The sequence below is a fragment of the Phocoena sinus genome, chromosome 2 (genome assembly GCF_008692025.1).
Source record: "Phocoena sinus isolate mPhoSin1 chromosome 2, mPhoSin1.pri, whole genome shotgun sequence".
Classification (NCBI taxonomy): domain Eukaryota; kingdom Metazoa; phylum Chordata; class Mammalia; order Artiodactyla; family Phocoenidae; genus Phocoena; species Phocoena sinus.
Genome location: NC_045764.1, coordinates 174,183,169 through 174,207,690, shown reverse-complemented (window position 1 = coordinate 174,207,690; position 24,522 = coordinate 174,183,169). Strand labels below are relative to the sequence as shown.

At 51.7% G+C, this 24,522-nt stretch overlaps 3 long non-coding RNA genes and 1 other non-coding gene across 4 annotated transcripts in view; all 4 read right to left on the bottom strand.

Moving 5' to 3' along the window:
- LOC116749403 overlaps window positions 1-2,013 on the bottom strand; it is a 66,815-nt gene extending 64,802 nt beyond the window's left edge. Inside the window, exon 1 of the long non-coding RNA XR_004348595.1 lies at window positions 1,939-2,013. This is a non-coding gene — a long non-coding RNA (uncharacterized LOC116749403). The remainder of the gene's footprint in view (window positions 1-1,938) is intronic.
- Window positions 2,014-8,599: 6,586 nt separating this feature from the next.
- Window positions 8,600-14,354, bottom strand: LOC116749407. The gene is made up of 3 exons (XR_004348602.1): window positions 14,225-14,354; window positions 12,891-13,005; window positions 8,600-9,137 (listed from the first exon to the last, which is right to left on the bottom strand). It is a non-coding gene; the product is annotated as an uncharacterized LOC116749407 (long non-coding RNA).
- Window positions 14,037-14,113, bottom strand: LOC116750275. Its single transcript, XR_004348971.1, has one exon. It is a non-coding gene; the product is annotated as a small nucleolar RNA SNORD112 (small nucleolar RNA).
- Window positions 14,355-16,574: 2,220 nt separating the features above from the next.
- On the bottom strand, window positions 16,575-21,282 carry LOC116749410. The gene is made up of 3 exons (XR_004348605.1): window positions 21,106-21,282; window positions 16,808-16,878; window positions 16,575-16,704 (listed from the first exon to the last, which is right to left on the bottom strand). It is a non-coding gene; the product is annotated as an uncharacterized LOC116749410 (long non-coding RNA).
- Between the last annotated feature and the right edge of the window lie 3,240 nt (window positions 21,283-24,522).

Genomic DNA, 24,522 nt, shown 5'->3' with positions numbered 1-24,522 from the left:
TATGCAGCGAGCACCCATGAATCCCCGCTTATACCTGCCTACAGTGTCTTTCCCCAGAGCCAGGATCCTGTCCAGCGGAGAAACTCCAGTGTGCCCATTCTATGGAACACAAATCCCCATGAAAAGGAAGAAAATTGCCCAGACCTTCTTTGCTCGTTAATGTCAGGTTAGCAGACCTGGATTCATCACCACCTTTTATGCAGAACACATTTTCACCCTTGAGCTACTCAAGGCCATTATGACAGTATTTCTTTATTCTTTTATACTTTTTAACAATAAAATGAAGGACCACAAACCACTCTGATCTCTTTTTTCACATCCCTCGGGTGTGGAGAATTAATCTCAATCCTTGGTTCGCAGCCCACTCTCATTCCTGCTCCTGACATGCCTCTCTTATTTTACTGATTATTAAAAGCTGTACAATAACCATGCACTGACCCCACCTCCTGTTCTCCACCCCGTAGTCCCCTGCTGCCCTCTACCTTAAATAATCCCTCTCAAATCTCCTGTGTACCCTCCCCTTCCCCTTTCATATATGTAAAATTTTACCACATACGTATTCTTAAAAAATATTTTCCATGGTTCAGTGGCTGGCTGGGCCTCTGCAGGGCCTTGTCAAGAGGGAGAATTAAATACATATGATTGACTTACAAGCACACCCAGCAGGGCGGTGGTAGAAGGACTCAAACCCAGATCCTTGAACTCCACGTGCCCTCTTAATCTGTGCTCACAGCCATGAGGCACTGTGGGCCAGTGGTTAAAGCACATATGTTGGCATCACACTGCCTGCCTCAAATCCAGCCTCAAATCCTGACTAGGTGGGCCACATCAGGAAAGTTAACCAAACTCTCTGTGCCTGTTTTCCCACCCGCAGTCACAGCCCTAGTCCTTAAGCAGAATCAGCTATTATTTTCATGCCAAAGTCAGTCAGGTGACCCCCACCCACCCACTCCCAGCCCAGGCTCTGAGCCCATCCCCCAAATCTTTCTTTCCTCTGCAGCAGCTGTGGTGCTAGACAGACAGACAGACCAGGTTCCACCCCAGCAGGCACTCGTGAGCTGTGTAACTGCAGAGACGTGACCTGGCTTCTCTGCCTTGTGCCCCGACTTGTGCGACTGGTCGACTGAGGACAGCGACAGCCTCGAGGGTCCAACGTGAGGGTGCGTACCGACCGTTCCTCAAGCAGCTCCCACCCTGCACTCACCCTGCCCTTCCCCCGCCCCACGCCGCCCACTCTGCGGGTCCAACAGCCCCCCATCTGATTAGAGAAACGAATGATCTCGATGCTCAGGCCAAGCTGAGTGTTTCGGAAAGGATGGGCCTCGGGCAGGAAATTGTTGGGATCTGTTCTTTTTGGACCCGGCATCAAAGCTTAAACAAGTGCCCTGGAAAACAGAAATCCAACTAAGGGATGCACTTTGGAAAACTAAAATTCATTTCATGAAATGGGGCTGCCTTCAGAGGAGTCCATGCCATGAGATTCTTGACGTTCACGTTGTTTCCCAGAAACCAAAAAACTGTGACCCTTACTGACAAGACACAGCCAGCTTCCCTCCTACCCTCCCAGACTGTCCTGGTGGGTGCCCAGCATGCTGGCCTCAGAGCAACTCTGAGGCACGAGAAATAAAAAATAAACGACAAGTTAAAACATACTTCCATTACGTAGATGTATATATAATGTAATATGTACATACATATACCCAAGTGGGGACTTAACATAAGGGAGACGTAGAAAGACCCCTAGGCTGGGGAGCCCAGCGCAGTCTCCTGCCTCTGCCTTGAGCCCACTGTGAGCCTCCGGCAAGGCCCTTCCCCGTGCTGAGCCTCAGGGGGCAGTGATCTCTCAGGCTTCCCTCCCTCCCAGGTGGTGTGAAAATGAAAAGCATAAAGTTTAAGTGTAAGTCCCCTCAAAGTAGCAGAGGATCATTAATGCTGTACCTCCTGCCCTGGGCACGCAGAATTCACAGAATGCCTTCGCATACATTATCTTGTTTGATCCCCACAACAGTCCTGTGAAGAAGACATAATAATCAAAATTAGCCAATATTCACTGAATGAACACTCCACCCGGCACCATGCTGCCTACTTTGCAGGCACTGACAATACTCTGGGATGGGAACAATTCAACAGCATCTCTTTCTTTTTTATCCCCCCAAAAGTTTTGGGCATGCATTTTGTGCCAGGTACAGGCTGGGGGAGACAGCAATGAATGAAACAGACAAAATCTGAGAGCTAACTTCCTTGTGGGTGGAGACAGGACCAGACAATATTCAAATTAAACAAGTACTACATACAGGATATAAGATGGTGATGAGAGCTATGGAGAAAAAGAACGCTGAAAAAAGGAGTGATAGAAAGCAACAAGAAGGCGAAAGTGTCACTGAGAAGGTGATATTTGAGCAAAGCTATGATTAGCCCCATTTTACACGTGAGGAAATGGAGCCTCAGAGAAGTTAAGCGAAGTCGCACACAGCTAGGAAGATGCTGAGCAAGGTAGCCAGTGCGGGAAGTCTGGCCCCAGTGTCTCTTCCCCAGTTAGCCCCAATGCCTCATTTTGGGGGCATTTCTTGCTCTCTGATACCTGACTCTCAGCCTACAAGGTGAGCGTGTGAATGCATGTGTGGGCAAACAGGAGGGCTTGTCTCACCTCCCACACAGGCATCCCCAGGGGCACAGGGCATTTCCAGGATGTACCAATAATCCTGAATGAATAAGTAAACTTTCTTGGAGGAGATGCAGTGGTGTCAGTTCCCACAGGACTTGCACGGATTCTGGGATCAGGTCATGCTGGGATCATCCGCCCAACGTGGCCCAGCAAGTCAGCAGAGATGCTAAACCCATCTCCTGTCACCTGGCTGTTAGGGCGTCCAAATGCCCTCACCCCCCACCCCCGGTGCCACCCTCACACACAGTCACACGCCACCTAGGCTTAAGTTGCAAATGTTCTGCCCAGGAATGGGAGCGGGTCACCCAATCCTCATGCCCCACATGGTGTGAGACTCAACTAGAAAGAACTATGCTTTGTTCCAACTGGCCACCCTCAAAAGACCAAACAAGAAACATGTCTAATGTGGCTATTTTCTACCCCCCACCCCCATCCCCCCCAAAAAATGTAGGGAAACAAGTTTGGTCAGAGCATATATGGGAAACTTGCCCACTGCTTCTAGAAGCCATGAAGCTGAACCAAGAGAATTGTAATTCTTCATCTTGCCCTTCAACTACTCAGCTTCTTCTCAACTCCCATCCAACCTCATTAAAACTCTCAACACCCTCAAGTAAATCTCTTCAGAGGAGTTTCACCTATTCCAGGGCTTAATCTTTTATAAGACAGATCATGTCCAATTGGTGCGTATAGCTCTTGTTTCTACAACGAGAACTGAAATTGTCTAGTCTTAAATTTATATTTCTACTTCACTGACTCCCCTCTCCAAAGGCAAAGTCTCATACACCTCTACAGGCACCTACTCAGCTGTCTGTAAAAAGTGGGTAATGATTCTTACCAGTCAGAGATATTAAATATGCCATCTCAAGGAAAACAGTGATAACAATTATAATTTTAATTATAATGAAATATTTATTGCATCTCACCAAATGGGAAGCATTGTTTCAAGCACTTTAAATGTTTGACTCATTTAATCTTCAAGTACCCATTAATAAGGTACTATTGGTATTTCCATATTACAACCGAGGAAACTGAGGCACAGAGATTAAACACTTTGTCCAAACTCACGAAACTAGTACATGGCAGAGCTGGGACTGAAATCTGAGCATCTTGGATGTGTGTAACATGGCTTAGCCCATAAGCAGATTATCGAAACATATCTGAATTTAAGCCAGGTCTTTGGGGACACTAGCTGAATTGCCCTTCAGCCCTCTGTCTGACTCCCTCTCTCCTTGCCTTGCAGCCTTCTGGGCTCTAGAGTCTACATCCGCTTCTCTGAGCATTCAGTCCGAATCTGAGCTACCAGAAATTTAAGTTGTAACTTGATAATTGTACCGCAGGGGTCAGTGATACGTTTGATCCCTGCGTGTGTGATAGCTACAAGTAGGATAAACTAGAGAAGGTGTTACTTGAGAAATAAATTTAAAGTCCGGGGGGTAGAAGGCCAGCTCCCTGACAGGCCGGGAAGGTGAGTCTGACATGGGTGAACCCCAAGGAGTGCAGACTTTTTCAGGCACGGTCACAGAGAAAGCAAATGGGAAAAGGGTATGGGTTTGTTAGAAGAGTAGACTAGGGTTCAAATCCTGGTTCTGCACTTGGTCCCTACACGATGTGCGGCAAGGCACTTACCACTTCTAAACCTCAGTTTCCTTTTAATTTGATTGAGGATGGTAACTGCGATCATGGAGGGTGGTTCTGATGATTTAGAGGTCAGAAAACTATGCCGAGGAACTAGAGAAAGACTGAGCGTGGGGTCGGGCTTAGGGCTTAGTCACCCAGGAGAGTCAGTGGAAAGGAGGCTGTCTTCTGTTTCTCAGTGAGTGTGAAAGCAGCTGGGACCGAGAGCTGCAACTGAGCAGCTCTAGCACCAGAACTGGAACTTGGTCCCTATCGGCTGGCAGCCCACCTGTTGTCCCAGAGCCCCCTGAGCCAGTGAGTGCGCTCAGAAGCAGCACATCTTCACCAGCAAGCTCCACTCAGAGGAAGCCTCTCTCCACAAATCAAGTGAGCCTTCGATCTTGGTGAGAAACTGACTATTCTCTCCCATTCGTCCATCCATCCACCGTCTGTGCTTTCATTCATCCACCCATCTCACCAGTCTTCATCAGCCAGGAGCCATCTCTCTACTGCATCCCGATGCAGGGTTCCATCCATCCGACAGACCTAACATCCGTCCTCTGCCTTTCCATTATGCAGAGGAAACAGACGAACCTGGATTGGAATCCTGGGTCCTGCTTCCTAACTGACCTTGGACAAGTCACTAACCTCTCAAAGTCCTCTCATCTGTAAAAGAAAGGGAAATCAGACGTAGCTGGGGCGAGGATTTAAAGAGAGAGTGGATATACCAGCACCTGACCTGAGCAAATGATCATGAAATGTTCATTCCCTCTGCGTGTGCAATCAGGCTGGGATTTACGCAGAGAGAAAACTGCTGTATCTTGCATGACATATTGAGAAATGCTTTTCAGAAATTATCTGCAGTGTTTCAGTGGCATGCAACCCCCTGCGGCACCCAGAGCTGGGCGGTGGCCAGAGCAGGTTGGGGTAGTGGTCCCCCCTGGACTCACAGCAGAGATTGCCATCTAGTGGATTGGCAACCTGTGGGATCCCCAGTGGGTCCCCAGTTGCAGCAGCTACTGTCTGCGGTTGGGCAGCTGAGTTGCGAGCCAGCTGGGAGGTCCCAGCCCCCTGGGCTGCAGGCTGCCATGTTGGGATGTGGTGCACGTACTGTCTTAATCACTCAGGGGGCCTGGCCTGCCAGGAGCCTTTTGTTTTGCGGACGATTGCCAACTCTGATTTGTCTACCCCAGCCCAAGTCCCCTTTAGAAGTCTCCAGGAAAAAAAGAATAATCCTAGCGGCTACAGCTTGCTGAGTGTCTGTTATGTATTAGATACAGGGCTGGGGGGTTCATATGCATTATCTCTAATCCTCTAAAGGACCCTAGCAGAGACCCAGAATTTGCCCCATTTTCTGTGAGAAAACTAAAGTTTGCTGAGGTTGAGTTACTCACTTAAGGAGAGAGACTAGATATTCAAACCCCTGGATTTGTAACTGCATTTACCTTCTCTAATCCCAGTGCCCCCTGAAAGTGCAGGAGAGAATTTGGGCACTGATCTGAACAAGCCAGCTGTAAAGGAAATTTATGAGTCCACTGGGGCCTATTTGAATATGCTGAACAGCTATTGGATGACATTAAGAAAACGCTGTTAATTCTTTAACTGTGATAATGGCATTGTGGTTATGTTTTCAAAACAGAAAAGAGTCCTTCTTTTTTAGAGATACACACTGAAGAATGCTGGAGGAAAGGGCACCGTGTCTGGAATTTGCTTCAGAGCAGTCTGGGGGCCGGTGGGGGTAGTAGAAGGACAGTATGAGGTTTGGATAGAATGAGAGGGGCTGAGAGTTGATGGCGGCAGCAGTATGAAAACGGTGTTAATTGCGATGAAAATAGGTACCGTTTTCTCTACTTTTGTGCTGTTTGAAATTTCTCAGAATTAAAGGTTTTTAAAATCATCGTGTAAAACTGAAGTGCAGGAGCTGAGGAGGTAGGAGAGGGGAAGCCTTTTCAAAGAGCAAAGGGGCCCAGGGTCTCAGCTAAATCCTGGAGCCTGTTAGGGAGCCGATCCAAAGGCAAAAACAAAAAAGCCTCAAAGTGGAAAGGGGCTGAGAAGGGGGCCTGGGTCAGTGGAAGGAAACCATTCTAAGTTGGGGAGATGAAGGAGAAAGTGCGAGGCACTGCAGAGCAAGGCCCCCAACTGCTACCCCAGCCCCTACCTTCCAGACGATCCTGCCCCCCTAGACCCTCCAGACCCTTCCCAGGCCCTCCTGTCTCCCCCGGGGCCTGCTGATCCCTTTCCTAGGCCCTGCTGCCCCCTCCCCGGCCCCTCTACCCCGCTCCGCAGGTCCTCCTGGCCCCATGCAACCTCTTCTGGCTCTGAAAGGGCCTGCAGAAGCCTCCCTTCTCCAAGGCAGCGCTGGCCACCTAAGACTCCTTCCCTGGGAGCAGCTCAGCCAGGCTGGGAAGGATTCAGCTGTCTAGCTTGTCAGATGCTTTTATTTACTTATTTATTTTTTGGCTCGTTCTGGGAGGACAAGAGGTGGCGGTTTTTGTCCTAAAACTGTGTGCCAAGCTGGCCTCACCATCCTCGGTCCCTCTCTGCCCCACCAAAGCCTCCCTCTTTTCTGTCAGTCACATCACTGGAAACTGGCTCACGCTCCAGCCCAGGTCCACACCAATCTCCCCAGACCCCCGGGGCCCCTCATCCCTGCCCCCCGCCTCTTCCCACTCCAGCCTTCCTGCAGCTGCCAGACCCTCTGCGCAGTCTGCTTCCTGGGCGCCACTCCACCCTCTGCCCCTCCAGGAAATGCTCCCTCCCGCAGCCTTCCTTTCCCACTTTGGAAAGCCGGCCACCGGACAGCTCCCTGGACCCTCCCGGCAGCCTGCTGCCTTGCAGCTCGGCCCTCGGTGAGGGAGGGGCGCAGCCTGCAGTCACCCCCAAGGTAGGGTGGGCCACCCCCTCCTGGCTGCCCCCAGCCCAGGGCAGGGCCCGGCCCCCGCACGCATGCACGCATCGGGGCTGCAATGGAAATCAAAATCGCCGCTGCAAAAGCAAAAAGCGCCGATCCCCACTGTCTGTCTCCCCCTCCTCACTTTCCGGGCTTAAAAATGTGGCCCAGGCAGCCCCCTTGTGGCACTTGGGGGCTCCACAGACGCTTGGCTGGTGTCTGAAGAATTCGGACTGTCTGATTCCACTGCACCGTGAGTTGGCACAAATCTGAAGTAGCCCAACTCCTGCCCAACGCAGAGCAGCCTCTCTGAGTTGGGGACATCAGCCCCCTCTCCTTCCTCCCTTCCACGTCTCTCCCTGTGGCTCCCTCCCTCCCCCCCCCCCCCCCCCCCCCCCCCCGGATCTGGAGCTCTCCTGTCGAGTACTTCTCCGACAGGCAGACAGGTGTCCAGGGACTGTCACCACCACGGTAGGGGGCTGGAGGGAAGGTGTGGGACCGGAGCTCTCCCTGCAGTGACGATGGTTTTCATCTCCATCTCACACGGATGGGGAAACTGAGGTGAAGGGGGCCCATCGTCCTAGCCTGTGTCGGAGAAGGGGCAGGGGATCCTGCCCTGGAGAGGGGGCTCCAGCTCGGGCATTTTTCTGAGTGAGAGGGCTGCCCCTCTCAGCCAGCAGGCCCTCATCCTCGCCAAAGCTAGTCCTCCCCAGGAGGCAGCCCCGATGGGCCCCCCGATGTGCTCCCTCCCCTCCAACTCCCCGTCCACACAAACAAGCCCCAGCCCCCTCTATCTGCAAGCTGCCTGGAGGTGGGCAGGGCCCCCTCCACATCAGGTTAATAATGCCATTTTCATAAGCCTCTGCCCGTAGGTGCTACCACCTAATTTTGAATCTGCCCTTCAAACGGATTGGGCCACAGAGGAGCTGAGATCTCAAGCACCACTGGGAGGTGCTTATAACTAATCAATCCATCCCCTGCCCACCCACACCCCCCCAGCACTCAGCACAGCCTCGCTGAGCTGTCTTCAGCAGCAGGGTGTGGTGGGGAGCCTCGGAGGGACTGGGGTTCCATCCCAGCCCGGCCTCACACCAGCTGAGAGACAGTGAGTATGGGACTCTGTCTTTCCCTGTCTCAGTTTCTTCATCAATCAAATGGGGATTTTTGAGGCTGGTGCTCAGAGTTCCTGCTGGGGTAAGTCCTAGGCAGACAGCCCGGCTCAGGGCTTGTCCCCTAGAACACAGGACTCCGTGATCTCAGCTGCTTCATCCCCCCTTCATCACTTGATTCACAGTGACTTATTGCCTGTCTCTTTCCCCCCACCCCAGACTGAGCTTCGAGGACAAGAAGCCGGCCGATCGGCACTGCTCCGTGTCCAGCCTTCCAGTCGGGTCTGGGCCCAGGAAGGTAGGTGCTCTGCATTGGTTTGGAGAATGAGTGCCCAGAAGGATGACTGCACCCCACAGTCTGTGGGGTGCCTGGACTCCACTGGGCTTCTCTTCCCCAGACGCCGCCGTCTAAGCTGACCCTTCTAGGGAGCAGCCGGGAAAAATGTTCCTTTCTGCCTTACCCCAGGGTCCCCTCGTGCTGCTGTAGAAGTGCGAATTCTTGCTCTATTAAAGGCAGATGTGGGCTTGCACGTCTTTTCTGCCGCCTTCTGCATCTACTGTGAGCTCACAGGCCAGAGGCTTCCTCTGGCTGACTTGATTTGTGCGATGGAGCCGGCAGAGGGGTCTCTGCCTGGTGAGGTTCCTGTTTGTATTCGGAGCAGAGTCTCCAAAGGCCAGACTGTCTTCTTTCCTGCGACACTTGTTACACGCAGGCGTCCTCTCCGGGTCCCACCGTCTACCCCACGAGCACTGATGAACTCTCTGATGTGTGTTGGGCTACTCTTATCTCATTTAGCCTCCCTTCGAGCCGGTGTGGGGGCCCCTCTCATCTCCACTTCACAGAGGAAAAACCGAGGCTCTGAAAAGAAAGGGGAATCGTGTGGTCTCCCAGCTAGAGAGCGGGGAGCGGAGCCTGGGAGCCCCCAACCCCGCCGCGGGCGCCTGCCGCCGCTGCGGGCTGACCAGGGCCGGCCCGGCCGCCAGTGGCTCCTGCGGAAAAGGCAGGGGGTTTGCATAGAGAGCGTTCTCCCTGGCAACTGGCAAAGGGGCCATAAAAAGCCGAGAGGGCTCAGAAGCCACTTAACAGATAGCTACAGAGCAGCTGGACCCGGGAGGGGAGACCTGCGCCCTCCCCTGGGCTCTGTGCAGAACAGCAGGGCAAAGGGCTCCGTCCCTGATGCGGGCGGGCAGGAGCAGAGGCGCCCCGGGACAGGTGTAGACGGCCGAGATCGGACGGGGCCAGGGGACCCCAAGCCTGATCCCACGGTGGATGGAGGGCTCGCTACCGAGCACGGAAAAGAGAGGACTGAGAACGAGCTTGCTGCCTGCAAAGAGACGAGGGCTGAGGGGGCGAGGGGGCTGCGTCGGAGCCGCGGAGGCAGACGCAGAAAGCGGGAGGGCTCGGCAAAGCAGCTCGGTGTGCGAGCCCCAAGCGGGCTGCTTGGGGAGAGAGGGAGCTCCCTGTTACGGGAGGCATCCGAGCAGAGAGAGGCAGGCCGGTACTTGGCCAGGAGGCTGCAGCACGGCTCCCTGCCCGGGCTGGCAGCCCGCACGTCTAGGCCTTCGAGACGCTCCTGCAGCAGTAGGTCCCGGAGAAGGCAGGCTGGGGTCAGAGCGAGGATGGGCAGACTCGCCCATGCCCCTTGCCCCGAGCTCAGTGGCAAAGGCACCGAGATGGCAGGTGGAGCGCTTCTGTGTCGATGAGGCAGTGAGGGGAGAGGAGCGGAGGATGGGGGTGAGTGCGGGGCGGACGGGGGAGGGGGGAGCTGTCCTGCGGCCAACTCCCCGTCTCAAGGGCCAGCCCACCTGGAGTGGCCAAGCACCCGCCCCGCTCCCAGGCCCGGAAAGGCTGGCCCGGGTCCTCTCTGGGGCAACAGGCTGGTGCACAGGACTGGGGGGAGCCTTTCTGGCTGGGGTGGGGAGGACAGAAGTAATGGGGGTCTGGTGAGTAGAGGGGCTGGCCCGGTCATGGGAAAACCAGGGCCCTTTTCTGGAGGCTGGGCCGCAGCCCCGGATTCGGCCGGCGGCTGGACCGTAACTTGGATGCTCTGGGGACTCGTGAAAGCCCCCTCACCCGGCGCCGGGGCCGAGGGGCCTGCATGTTGATGAATGCGGCCCACGCTGATGTCGGGCGCTGGCCCTCCAGGGCCATTCATGGGGGCTCAGTTCCCAGGAACTCTGGGTGGATGGGGCCTTTATCAGGGGACCTGCACTAGACGAGGCTCTGTTCTGCAGTTTCTAAAGGAGTTTTCTTGTCTTTGTTCCCAGCGCAGGCACTGAGTGCGCGCGCACACACGTGTGTGTGTGTGTGTGTGTGTGTGTGTGTGGTGTGTGTGTGTGTGTGTGTGTGTGTGTGTGTGAGAGAGAGAGAGAGAGAGAGAGAGAGAGAGAGAGAGAGAGACAGGCTGGCTGAGGGACCAGCCCGGGTTCCTTGTCTGAAATGACCGGGCTGCCCTCGCTAAGCCTTGGGGGCAGGGATGCACCTCCACAGGGCAGAAAGATTCGGGTAAGACGACAAAGGCACCCAGGTACCCAGGGATGGCAACCTCGTCACAACTGCCTAACGGTCCCAGTCCTGCCAGCCTCGGGGTCCCGACAGCTGCTCTGACCCGCCGGGGGGGGGCAGCATCGTGCCGTAGGTGGAGAGTGCGGGCTGGCTCCGCAGACAGACAGACAGACTGACCCGCCGTGCCCGGCTCAGGAGCTGGGAGCAGCCCTGGGAGAAACTGTTTGCTTTCTCAGAGCCTGGGGTGGGGGTGTGTCGGGGGGGTGTCGGCTGTTTTCCGTCGTTGCTGTTGTTTCAATCAATTAAAAGATGGCTTTGAAACTGTCGATGTGACAATGTTTGGTAAAGCATTTACAAGTGCGTCACAGCCTCTGCGGCAGCACATGGAGGTGGGGCAGGGGAGGGGGGATGCGGCAGAAGAAATCACGCACGTGCGAAATTTTGCAAATACCGGATCCTGATCCGGGTAGCAGCAAAGGGTTCAAAAGAGCTTTGGTGTGGATTTGAAAAGTCACCTGCCCAAATCTCTAACGGGTCAGAGGCCACGGGGCAGCCTGGCTAGAGAGGGGATTCCCACTAACGGTTCCTTTTGCCCCAGACACAAACAGAGCCTCACCCAGGCACGAGGACATTAGGGATGGACGGGGCTCCATGCTAGAGGCACGGACAGCTCCACGAACAGCACAGAGAAACACCCCGGTGTGAGACGTGTGTCTGACCAAGCCCGTGCTCCAGAGTAAATAAACTGAAAATACAGGAGAGAGGGGTCTTTGTGCTTGGTGGCCGAGGAAGTTCACTTTTGTGTAAAAGGCGAGTCACGCTCCCACTAGGTAAGGCTGCACTGGCGCACAAAAACCTCATTTAGGCTGGGCCTGGCCCAGGGAGCAGTTTCTGTGAATTTTAGGAGAAGCCAGGTTTAGCTAGAAGTTTTTCCAGGAATTATTAACCTCTCTAGACTGTAACCACTGTTTCTTCCGAACTGCCCTTGCCAAAGTCTATAAAATACAAGCCTAAAAAATCTGCCTGAAGAGCAGTCTGACATTTTATATATATTTATAAAAAAATAAAATAAACTATCGCCAAACTTTTTAGGAGAACCCAATTAAAGCTGGCGGGGGGCAGCCCCTTCCCCAGCTCCCCAGGGTTCGAGGAAAGGCCCGCGTCTCCCTTGGGAGGGTGTCTGCACTGGGGCGACAGGAGCAGAGCCGTTCCCGCCCCCGGTCACTCGCCCTCTTGGCCTTTGTGTCTTCCCCTGTGGGTCTCTCTGCCCTCAAAAGGAGCTGCCTGTGTCTCTGGACGCAGGGTTAAGGACTTCGGGCAGGATGAGGTGGGACAGGCTGCTGAGCTTTGCTGGGTACTGCATACCGGCTACGGTGCAGCGTGATTTAATTGTACTATTGTCTCACTCAGCCGCTCAATACGCTGTGTGGGCGATTATGATTCCTTCTTTTAATGTGAGGAAACCGAGGCACAGAAATTCTTGGGAGATTTGCCAAAGACACACAGCTCTATGTCTGCCCTGTAGCCAGGTTTGTGCTCGAGATGGCCGCCCTCCTGGGGTGCTTCCTACCCGTCCCCAATCCCAGGGAAACAGAGGGGACCAAAACCCTGAACACGCTGGTGCGCCTGTGCTTTCCAATAAGCAGCTGAAGTCCTCTGCCCCAAGGGAGCTGCAGACTTGGCGTCACGGCCCCTCTACCCGGAAGCCTGTGCTCTTTCTAGAACATGACCATGTCTCAAAGGTAGAAGCACCACTCTTAACCTTGTCCCCTCCCCAGGGCATCACCATCACCCCTGCTGTCACATGCTACGTCATGGCTCCCTCTCATGTTCCAGAACCCCCTTTTCTCTCTGGCAAGGAGCAGGTCACAGAAGATGCAATCACCCGTTTCCAGGATATAATTATGTTCTGAGAACCCATCACTGGCACTCCACCCCTGAGACGTAGCACCCCAGCCCATGCACCCCAGGACACAGGGTTCCAGGGCCTGGGGGAGCCTGGCGTGCGCACCCAGGAGGGTGGGACAGAGCGGCCCGGGGCGGTGGGGATGCCAGCCTGGCCCCCCGGGTGTGCATCTGTAGTGTGACGGCGTTCTGAGGACTCACCCAGCGCCACAGAGCATACAGCTTAGTCCTCTGAAGCTGCCCATGGGCCCGGGGGAATATGAGGCGGTTTTCAGTTAGGGGAAGTTGGATCCAGGCGACATGGGAGCCAAGGGCACTGGAAAGGGACAAAGGAAAGGGGGTGATTAACATGTGGCCAGTTTCACGAATTCGAGAAAAATGTAAAACGTTCTCCTAGATGAGGCAAATGTGTCAATGAGTCATCACGATTCCACAGACTATGCTTTGCTGAACTTTAGCATGAGGCGTTGGGGGGGCAGCGGTGCCTCTAAATTTGGGTTCACCCTAGCGAGTATTTCAAGCCTTGTCTTAAGCTCCGAGGGGAAGCTGGCTGGGACGGCTTGGCCGGAGCCCTGAAGGGTAAAAGGCAGGGCACACACAGAGAGGAGAGGGTAGCTGGTAGGGGCTGCCGTGTGCCTAGCACACATATGTGTGCGTGCGTGCGTGTGTGTGTGTGTGTGTGCATGGGGAGGGGGCGCGAGGCTGGGGAGCTTCCAGCCAGACCCTGAAGGGTCTTACATGCCAGGCTAAGGCTCTTGGACCACGTCCCAGACACTCCGGGAAGTCAGATGGAGGATTTAAAGCAAGACAGCGACAAGGTCAAAACGGCATGTTACAAAGATCACTCAGTGAAAATAAACTTTGCTGCAAACCATTTAATCTAGCTATCCCACCTCTAAGAAGCCAGACCAAAAGAACAGTCAGGGACGTGTTTACAGATTCAGCTACAAGAATGCTCACTGCAGGGTCGCTAGCAATAACAACAAAAATAAAACAGGACGGCTTAGATCTTTTTCAGCAGGCGTCAGTTCAGCAAAATCATATTAATTAAAACCTCGGTTCGTGACATGCTCTCCTCATTTATCTATGCCAGGACCTCTTTTATTTTATGTTATCTTTCTTATTTATTTTCTTAAATAATGTAACGAGCACACATGGACCCGTGACCCACCCCGACGACTAGGACTTTGACCAAAGCATCTATAGGCTCACACTGGCCTACCCCAGCAGACTTACAGCTGGGATTTTCAACAACAGAGGAAGCTCTAATCAACAATGGTGCAAACACACCCCGGAATATTAAACAGCTCTTAAAAAGAATGAAACAGCAGAGACCTATTGTCTTTTAATGGACCTCAGTATTCTGCGCAGAGCTGGATTAATCACGATCCTTTGTTCACAAACACTTTCTCATCATTGGTCCAGGCATGTCCTGCTTTTATTTTGCTAATTTATGCATTCATATATTCATTTGTAATAATGTCATAAACACTTGTGAGCCCACTCCTCAAATCCAGACCTTGGCAATTACTTACACCTGCTTCCACAAGCCAGCCCCGCCGGGGAAGGACCCGGAGCTTTAGTGACAGCGACAAGGTGGTGAACTCAACTTCAGTGTGTACAGAATACAGGCTACTAAGGTGTTGTTATAAGGAATGGTGTTTATCTTTTATGATCTCCAAGCACATTCTTGAGTGAAGAGAAACAAGCTGTGCAAAAAGAAATGTACATGGTGATATAGTCTACGTTAAAAAAAAAATCATATATTGGAGAGGTCTATTTAGATATATATGCAAATGCACAGGGAAAAAAAAAAGAAGTCTGGAACCAGACACCTGACTCTGACAACAGGAGTTAAAATGGTGGTGATTGGGGGGTGGGGGGCGCTACTGGGATGGAGGAAGGAGTTGACGATGGCTTTAGCTTTTATCCGCAGTGTTTGATTTTCCGTAATGAGCGTATTAATTATCAATGCATTTCTTGCATAATTAAAATAAACATTTTGTGTGTGGGTTTTGTTTTGCTTTGCTGTGTTTGTGTGTGGGGTTTCTGTTAGCTTTTAGCTTTTTCTTTTTTAACAAATACAAAAGGAAGAGCATTTTGACTGTTGGATCAGGAGTGAGCATATCTCCCCCAGACAAGGTCTGCAGACGTGAGGGATTTATTGTATCTCCCAGATCATTCTTTTCAGAATTTTCTATGTTCTAAAACTGGAGCCCTGGGCCTCCGAGTGGCGTGTCAGTGACATGAGGCCAGCAGGTGTGTGCCTGCTGGCTGTGACTGAGCCACCCACAGGCCCCAAGTCCCTCCAGAGCCACGGGGCGGGTGTCTGCAAGGCACCCATCGGGGAGGACTTTCCTTTCTGGTCTTTAAGAGGCCCTAAAGCTAATGCCCTGGTCCGTGTTCTCAGGGATTAGCTAATTAGAATGAGGACTCGGGAGAATGTGACACGAGACAGTCCTGGGCGAAGGGTACACGGGATCCTCTGGGGAGCAGCAGCCCTGTAGCCCACGTGCACCGGCAGCCTCCCAGCCGGGCGGAACCCACAGCTGTCACATTGCCCATGCCCCAGTTCTAACCAACAGGGGGTGTGGCTAACATGTCAGCTCCCTGAGAATGGGGTGCAAACTTGCAGGTCCTTGCCTGCCCCCCTTCACGTCCCGGGTAGCACACCGCACCCCGACTTCCCATCAGAACCCCTTCTCTCCCCCAGGCACCCCAACCCCTGCTTGCACAGTAAGCTTCAGACCCGGCTCCCCAGGTCCCCTCCAGCTGTCGCAGGCACAAACTAAGTGTGCGACTGGGAAGACCCTTTATCCGCAGATCAAGACATCAAGGCTCGGCGAGCCCAAGAACACAAAACTAAGCCAACTTGAAACCCAAAGCGGCCTGAAATCAGGTTTTGTCCTGGCCTCCCTGTGCACAGATGGACTGACTAGTTAGCTGGTTAATGTCTCCCCCTCCCTAAGCTAACACAGGCAGGACCTTCTGAGTTCTCTCCCCTCTGCCAGGCAGACACTTATTTTCAACCACGACTTTGGGCGGAAGAAATGTGAGTACAGGTTAGCCAGCCCTCTGCCGGCGCTTAATCACCTTTCCCGCACGTAAGCCTCCGCTATTTATTACATGGTGTTTTATCTCGGACAGGGTTTGGTCCTGGTGAATGCTTTGAGATGCTTGTCATAGTTTTGCAGCTACAAAAGATTTTTACGATAAATAAAAATAAAATACAGCAGTACCCAGGTTACCTGTATCTGCCTCCGGACCAAGGTCATTCCACCTGAAGAAGTTCGTTCCTCAGAAAGGCTACATAAATCCCACAATACCAATAAAGTTACAGGGTTGACTCAAGAAAAGGCCCTCTGTACCCAACGCTGACCTGTCTAACCCTCCCTGTTCCCCTCTGGACTCTACAAAAATGAGAAGGGCTTTCAAAGGGACAGTTAAGGGACAGATCCACCTGAAAGAAGAACCATTTTTGCATATGCTGAGCACCTAATATGTGCCAGGCATTTTATAGTTGACTTCATTAAAAGCGTCAAGGCGACACTTGAAGATGGCTGTCCCCATCCTACCAGAGCAGGCGAGGGGAATTATAGTCCAAGGCCACCCACCTCCTCCCAGGGCAGCCCACCCTCTCCTGCCCCCCGAGCAGACCCCTTAAGCCCCCATCACGGACACCCCAGCTGTAGGCATCCCTCTGTATTACGGTGAGAGATTTTAACATCTCCCTGGGGGGATGTATAACGGACAGAAAAGAGTAACAGTGTCGTCCTGGATTTTTAATTATATTACTATCTTAATATAGGGTCCCCAGTCTTTGAGGGCCCTACCTCCCAAAGAGGCTGTCAGTGTGACAGAGCAGGGCATACGTACCTGGTCTGCTTCAAGGTCAGCCTAGGAGGGCCTCACACTCCTCTGGGCAAGTGTGCCATCCTGGGGGCCAGGGCTGGGCCACACCCTGGCCTCGGGAATGCACCGACTCACTGCCCACCGGGGGCAGTGAGAGCCTCAGCTGCAGAACAAAGGGCTTGAGTTAGTTCCCTCCTGAGGACTCTACACATTTACAAATTGTTCAAATGTACAAATCAGGGATTAAAAAATATCATTTTTCAGACCTTTCTATTCGATCCTGGGCCAGGCATCTACTCCCTTCCTGGAGAAAGCCGCCATCTCACCTCTCCGCCACCTGGGAGGGGAGAAGAGAAAATGCCCACCAGGTCCCCTGGCAGAGGCGCAGGCCACCTCTCTGAGCCGCTGCCCCGGGCCTCGCCTGCTGCCGGCGGCCCTACTCTACTGTGTGCTAAGGGGGAGGGGTGAAGCAAGGAGTAGCCAGTGCAGACTGACATCAGGGGCAGAACAAAACACTACAGGGGTCCAGCAAGAACAGGGGGCTTGCCGAGAGCTGAGGTGTCACAGAGCAAAGGCAGGACCCAAGTGCCGCCAGTGTGGACCTTAGCTGGGTTGACATGCGGGCCCTGAGACCGATGAGATGTGCGGCCTGGGTCAGTCCCAGTTACAGAAGTGAGATCGACCCATAGGCTCTGAGGTTTGTCTCTGGGCCTCAGGCTCCTCTTCTGCAAAATGGGGATAATAACTAACACCTTGACGGGGTATTCTGAGGATCAGAGGAATGAAAACAGTGCCTGGCACATAGTAAGTGCTCAAGAAATATCACGGAGGGACCCAAACGTAGCGATGGGGGGACTGTATCACATGACGTGATACAGTCCCATGAGAAAAGCAGGACAGAGGCTGTGAGTGGACTGTGGTGCTACTGTGGAGAGCGCATGCACCTCCCAAACCTAGGCTTTCATACTTAAAGAAACCCATTTATCCAATAACTTTCTAGAAAGAAGCAAAGTTCCAGCTGACGGGACAGGAGCAGAGCCACTGATCGCTTGCATCAAAGGTAAGACTTGGGGTGGGGACCTCATGCTGACCTCCCCCTGGGGGGCCTGGGCAATGAACGGGGCCTGGGCCAGCGCTCAGGAAGAGAGGTTAAAGGGTTGGCTTGCCTGCAAGAAAAAAACCATGACATGGAGGACTCCATAGCTCTGCTCAAATACTTGAGCGGCTATAATTAGCAGGTCCTGGGCCAGCTGTCCTGTCCCTCTGCCCACGACCAAACCAGCCAAAATGAGTCGGGGATGACCGCGTGAGTGAGATTTTCGAGGAGGAGACGGAGGGGAGACACCGAGGTCCCACTCCTTTGGTCTGGGCTTCCGTCGGGCCATGAAACGCAAGGGGCCCCTCCAGTCCTCAGGGGCCCCAAATGGGCCACTGCCCACTGCACCCAGGGCATCGGTTCCTGCCCCTCAGTCCACCAGTGCAGGGAAGAAAGCCTAAGCCTGGCTTTGAACACTGCCTCTCGCCTCTTCCTTCCTGATCCGAGCTCTCTGAATCCCAGTTAGAGCTGTGAGACCAGAACACGCCCACCGATAAGGAACGAAGTCAGTATTAGGGCCCTGTGCCCAGGGTCAAGCCTGACACAGAGCAGCACTCGGTGAAACACCCATTTTAATAAATGAGCGCTAATTACCCCCATCTGGAGGACACATGCCTCTGCACCCTACACCGCCCCCCCGCCCCCCGTCCCTCAGTAGCTCCAGTCACGGGCGGCTTATTGCCGGGGCGTTCAATGACCTGGATCCGAGCGCCTTCGTCCCCGCTAATTACGGCTCCCTGGGCAAGCCGCTCCACCCTCTGGACTCTGGTTCACTCACTTGCAAGGCAGGGCGTCATCACCTCTCAGGGTTAATGGGAAAATTAAAGTTGACACCATGCGTGAAACAGTCTGAGTCTGTCTGACCATTCCAATTATAGCGGGTGTTCTAAAAGTAGTCATCGTAAGAGTTCCTAATGAAATAACAGGCCCTGACTCGTCGGTAGCATTTCACAGTCTACAAAGGGCTTGCTGCGCCCACCTCCCCTGGGAAGGCCGTGCTCCTTCCATTATGTGAATGGGGAGGCTGAGGCCAGCCTCGGCCTCCCACTCCGGCCCAAGATGCCCTGCACGCCCCCAGACCCCACGCTCCTAGGCCTGAAGCCACAGCACACCAGGCACAGAGAGAGCCCACCAGAGATGCGGAAAAGTCCACCAAGACCCCTCCCAGCCCAGCTGTCAAACCTGGACCAACACTGAAAGAAGCCACCCAGCCTGTGTTCCCAACTGTGGAACTAGTACGAGAGCCCCCCAGTTTGTAAGAGTGGCTGGTGGAACTACCTTCCGCCTGCCAGTGGTCACCCCTCGAGTCTCCTCTCAAGACCCCAGAACTACAGGGCACAAGTGAGAAGACACACAGCCTAAGCCTCCCTGCAGATGTGGGGAAACTGAGGGCCCAGGGGGAGAAAGGCAGGACTGCAAGTCAGCGTGGGCCCCAGGCTGGCAGCTGGTACGGGCTCCTTGCCCTGCCCACTTGCCTTGAAAGGCAAGAGCAGCCTTAGGACCAACTGAATTGGCCCGGGCCGATTGGGGCAGCCCAAGAAGGAGGCCACTCTCCCCGTGACCCTCTCCTGGGCCCCGCCCGCAGGTGGCACTCTCCCCCTCCCCGGGTTATTCTGGTCAGAGGGATCCAGCTGCCCCCGGAGCTGTCAGTCAAGCGGTGGCAGGACAGGCACTGCTGCATCGGAGGGAACACTGCTGGGTCAGGGGCACTGCCCTTCACCTCGACGGCCTGGGGAGGCGAGGGGCTTGCAGGAACCCTCTCCAGGAGACCTCCACCTAGCCCAGGATGGAGGTGGAGGTGAAGCCCAGGTGGACAGCCCCAGCTCTGCCATAACTCGCTGTCTTCCTGAGTCACCGTTTCCCCCTTTTAGTGTCCCCAGTTATGTCGGAGGCCCGGGGAGGGCCTGACAGTCAAGGACCCTCTGTCCAGGCCCCAGGGGAAGAAAGGGGAGTAAACAGAGACCAGCTGTCTCGGGCCAAGGTGAGAAGGGTCTCCCTATCTGTAAGGCCCAAGGGGCGTCTTTAGCGAAAGTCAGGGAGTTGAGTGCCAAGGCAGGGTCTCGGAAGGGAGGACCCCCAACTTGAGCTCTGCCAGGCCAGCAGCCCTTGAAGGTCCCATGGTCCACTGGGACCCGGGACCCAATCCCAGCTACTCTTGGGACCCTCAGGGAGCCACCCTTAGAAGTCCCACCACCCTTCTCCTCTGCTCCCAACTAGCAACTGAATGCGGAGAGGGACCACGTCCACTGGTCCACACCAGGGGAATCAAGAAGGACCCCCAGGCTCAGCCTGCTAAGGGCACAACTTGACCTTGACATTAGTTTAACAGAATAACTAACAACAGCCTGTGGCCCGCCCAGAGCCCCTGTGCGCCCACCCGCATCGTGATACCCCATTCCATCCATGCCACCAGCAGGACTGGGGCAGTGCAGGGAGCAGCACATGAAAGACACTCATTTCCAGACGACCGAGCCCCCAAGACCCGGCGGTTGTGTCCCTCGAGCCCAACTGGTTCTGAGCACAGCCTTGAGGCCGCGCAGGGCAGAGAGGGGTCTTCACCTGACAACAGCCCTGGTGCCCACCTGACGGCCTAGAAAGCCAGGGGGCTCCAGGTGTGACAGCCAGCGTCTGGGAGGCCGGAAAAGGGGAACACGAGAAGCCCTCCTTCCCCTTGCCCCCTCACCCCTCCTCTTTCTCGCTGTCCTACCTTCTCCCCAGCAACTTGGGCCTCCGCCCCCCGCCCCAGGCTCAACCCCGCTCCTAAACATCCTCTCAGCTCCTCTTCCAAGCTCTATTTTTAAAATCAGATTTCCTTTACTGTGCAAGTGAGCTGACGGGGAGAGGTATTCGCTGAGGGATTGGCGCCCCCCCGGCTCCCCACACCCAACCCTTCACAGACACACGTTGGCAGCCCTGACCCAATGGGTCACTTGCTCAGAGGCGAGCGAGGAGCTGACCTGACCGAGAAGGCTCCAGGTACTGAAGGTGGTGAGGCTGGGCTGTCTGTGTGTGAGGGTCGGGAGGGCAAGAAAGAGGGTCCAACCCAAAGAACCCAAACCGGGTGCACTAAATCATCCTGGATTTTGGAGGGTTTTTTCTTTTTTTTTTTTTTTTTTGGTAAGGTTAAGAATTTCCAAATCAGTAGACATTTCTGAAAGAAATTTTTGTGAGGTTTGAGACTTCAACCTGTGTCCAGCTTCATTCGTAGGACTGCGAATTCTACTTCCGGAGAGCCCAGAGGAGAGGCAGGGGCAGCCCCTGGGCTGCATGGGGCTGCGGTGGGTAGTCCCGTGGAGGACAGGAGTCAGAAGGAAGCCCACAGTGGTTGTCCAAAGCGGTACGTGGGTCTCCGACGATGCCCAAAGCCCTTGCAAAGGGGCAGACAGCTGAGCCCAGTGGAGCTTCAAGGGGGCGCTCGCAGGAGTACAGGGAGACCCCCGCCCTGCCCCTCCAGGACCCCGAGCTCACCTCCGCCACAGTATTGAACACAAGGGTGTGGTTCTCATCTCTTTGCTGGTGACGTTCTGCAAGGTTGCCTCCATTCCTTTATCTTGGAGATCTAGCGTAATGCCTGGTCCGGAAAAAAAGAATCAGGGCATGCTGCGTGAATTAATGAATCATAGGTAGAGAGATGAGTTTTAAAAAATAAAAGGACCTGGGACAGTGAAATCAAGATGTGTTTGGGGGGCGAGAAGTAAGAAACCCAGTCTTTGAGGAGTGAAGGGTGAAAGGAATAAGAAACTGAAGCTAAGAATCGTAGACGGTACAAAATGTTGGTTTTGTGCAAATTTAGGCTTTTTACACCCTAAGTAATAAAGAGCAATGTGACGACTCTTCAGTATAGCCAGCACGTGGTCCAATTTGCATTTCATGCTCAGGCAATTGGATTGTATGTTATGGACATGCATGTGGAGGGTTTTAAACTGAGGAAACCATGATTAAATTTGGAAGCCATGCTAAGACAGGGAGACATTTTGTTAGTGATGAAAATTCATTAAAAAGATTTTAAGTGGGGGGTTTCATGAATAGATTTGGGGTTTGGGGGGAAGAAATTTGGACTTTATTTTGAGAAGTGACAGGATCGAACCTTTATAATCATGCTGAGTTTGGATTCTTGCCAGTGTGTTTGAAGAAATGTGATGGGGAGATTTTTGCTTGTGGGAGGTAAGTCTGCAAAAAAACATCAAATATGTTTTAAGGCTTTGGACTTTATATCACAGGCAATGAGGGAACATTGGAAAATTGTGCAGAGAAAAGTAAGAGGCACACATTTAAGTATCATGCTAAAACATCTGGACTTTACATGTCGAAGGGTGCCAGAGTCTGACTTTAAGAGCACACCAAGGAGATCTGATTGGTGCTGACAGTCAGGCTGAAAGACTTTGATCAGAGGAGTTACATGATCGACATTGGGAATACGCACAGAAACGTGGAATTTATTTTGAGGCTCTGACATGATGAGATTTTTGCACGTGCCTAGGAATTTGATTTTAGGCAATAAAAAGTTCTAAGAGCGTGACATGCTGAGCTTTGTTGTATTAGATAAAGAGTATGCAGCGACATTACAAAATAAAATTCACATATGATGCTAAGATTTTGGATTTTTTTTCCATAATTCCACAATCAAGAGACACTGTGAGATTTTAAGTGCAGTGACAAGATCAAACTTTATTGACCGTGCTAGAAAGCGTGAATTTTATTTTAAGGGATGACAAGATCAAATTTTTATATCATGCTAATAAGTTTGGATTTAAGCCAATAAAGGGTTTCAAAGAATGACGGGGTGAGATGTGAGGATGTTTTTATAGACCAGTCCGAAGATAAATTACATGGTAAAACGCTGTATTTTACGATGAGTAGTTGGGACTTTATGTTACAGGCTATGAAGAAACCTTGAAAAGTTTTAAACTGGGGAGTTACACGATCAAACGTACACATTTCAGCAGAGCTACGAGAGTGGATTTTTATGGTAAAGACAATATGATCAGATTTTTATAACATGCCAAGGAGATGTGATTTTATGTGAGAGTTGAAGGCATTCAAGCATCTCATTCGGGGGAGGGATATGATCTCATTTTTGAACCCTCATGCAGAGGCATTTGGGTTTTAGCCAGTGAAGGGTCTTAAGGAGTGACTGATGAGAGTTTTTTCTCCAGGGGAATTAGCTGGTATAATATATTTTATGCTAAGGTGTCTGGATTTGATGAACCAGATAATGAAGGCACATCGACAGCTCAGGGGAGGCACCCCTTGGTACAAGCGCACGCTGTCTGTACTTTATGCTGAGGGATTGGAGCATTTATGGCAAGTAATATAGAGGCAGGGCAGGACTTTACGCTTATACAGAGGTTATATGATTGAATTTGCACAGCATGCTAAGAAGTTTGGACACTATTTTGAGGAACAACAGGATCACTTTTTTGTGTCGGGCTAAGGAATCTGGACGTCAGCCATTAAAGAGATTTTAAGAAAAGTTTCTGTGTTTGATAAGAGCAGTGTGCAGAGAAATTGTATAGTAAAATGCGTATTTTCTGCTAAGGAGTTTAGATCCTATCTCACAGGTGACTAGAGACATTGTAAGATTTGAAGCAGAAGTTACAAGACCAAATTCACGCATCTGGCAAGGAAATGTGACCTTTCATGACATGGTCAAATTTTGATATCATGCCTAATTTAGAGGTTTGGAATGAAGCCAATAACAAGTTTAAGAAGTGACCTGGTGAGATGTGGGGTTTTATATCCATGAGTTTGCAGATAAATTACATGATAAAAATTTTTATTTTATGCTAAGTGATTGGAACTTCATATGATAGGCAATGAAAAGAAAGTTTTGTAAGCTTTAAATAGAGAAGTTATGGATAACTTTTATGCCTCTTGCTAAAAGTTTAAACGTTGATGTGAAAGAGTAGCAAAAGCAAGTTTTCACAACACGCCAAGGATATCAGATTGTAGGGTGAAGTCGAGAAAGCTGAAGGATTTAGTCAGGTACCTCATCAAATTTATAAATATGCTGAGAGTCTCGGCTTTTTATTTATTTATTTATTTATTTATCTATTTATTTATTTAAACTGAGCGCCAGGTCTTCGTTGTAGCACGCAGGATCTTTAGTTGGGGCGTGCGGAATCTTTCAGTTGTGACATGCGGGCCCCTAGCTGCAGCACATGCAGGACCTAGTTCCCTGACCAGCGATCAAACCCCGGGCCCCCTGCATTGGGAGCGCAGAGTCTTAACCGTTGGACCCCCAGAGAAGTCCCAAGAGTGTAAACTTTATATTAAGAAGGGGATAATCTAGTTTTGAAATCAGCTTGCTAAGGTGTTCAGATTTTAGCTAATTAAGGGTTTTAAGAGACATAACTGAGATTGTGTATTTTACATTTTAGCCAATTTCAATTTTTCAATTGTAAATTTTAGCCAATAAAGGATTTTAAAGGTAGTAAGAGACCTACTTACTGAGATTTTATATTTTAAATTTCGGCCAATTTAAAATTTTTAATTTTAAAATTCAAATTTTAGCCAATTTAATTTTTTTAGTTTTCAATTTTAGCCAGTAAAGCACTCTAAGGGTTTTTAAAGACATACTGAGATTTTATATTTCAAATTTTAGTCAATTTAAAATTTTAGCCAATAAAGGGTTTTAAGGGTTGTAGGTGACATACTGAGATTTTATGTTCTAAATTTTAAATGTTAGCCAATTAAAATTTTTATTTTAAAATTCAAATTTTAGCCAATTTAAGTTTTCAATTTTTAAATTTTAGCCACTAAAGTGTTTTAAGGGTTTTAAGAGACATACTGAGATTTTTATTTCTAATAGATGAGTCTGCAGATGAATTACTGTGTCAAATTTTGTATTTCAATTAGAGACTTGGAATTTTATAATAATACACA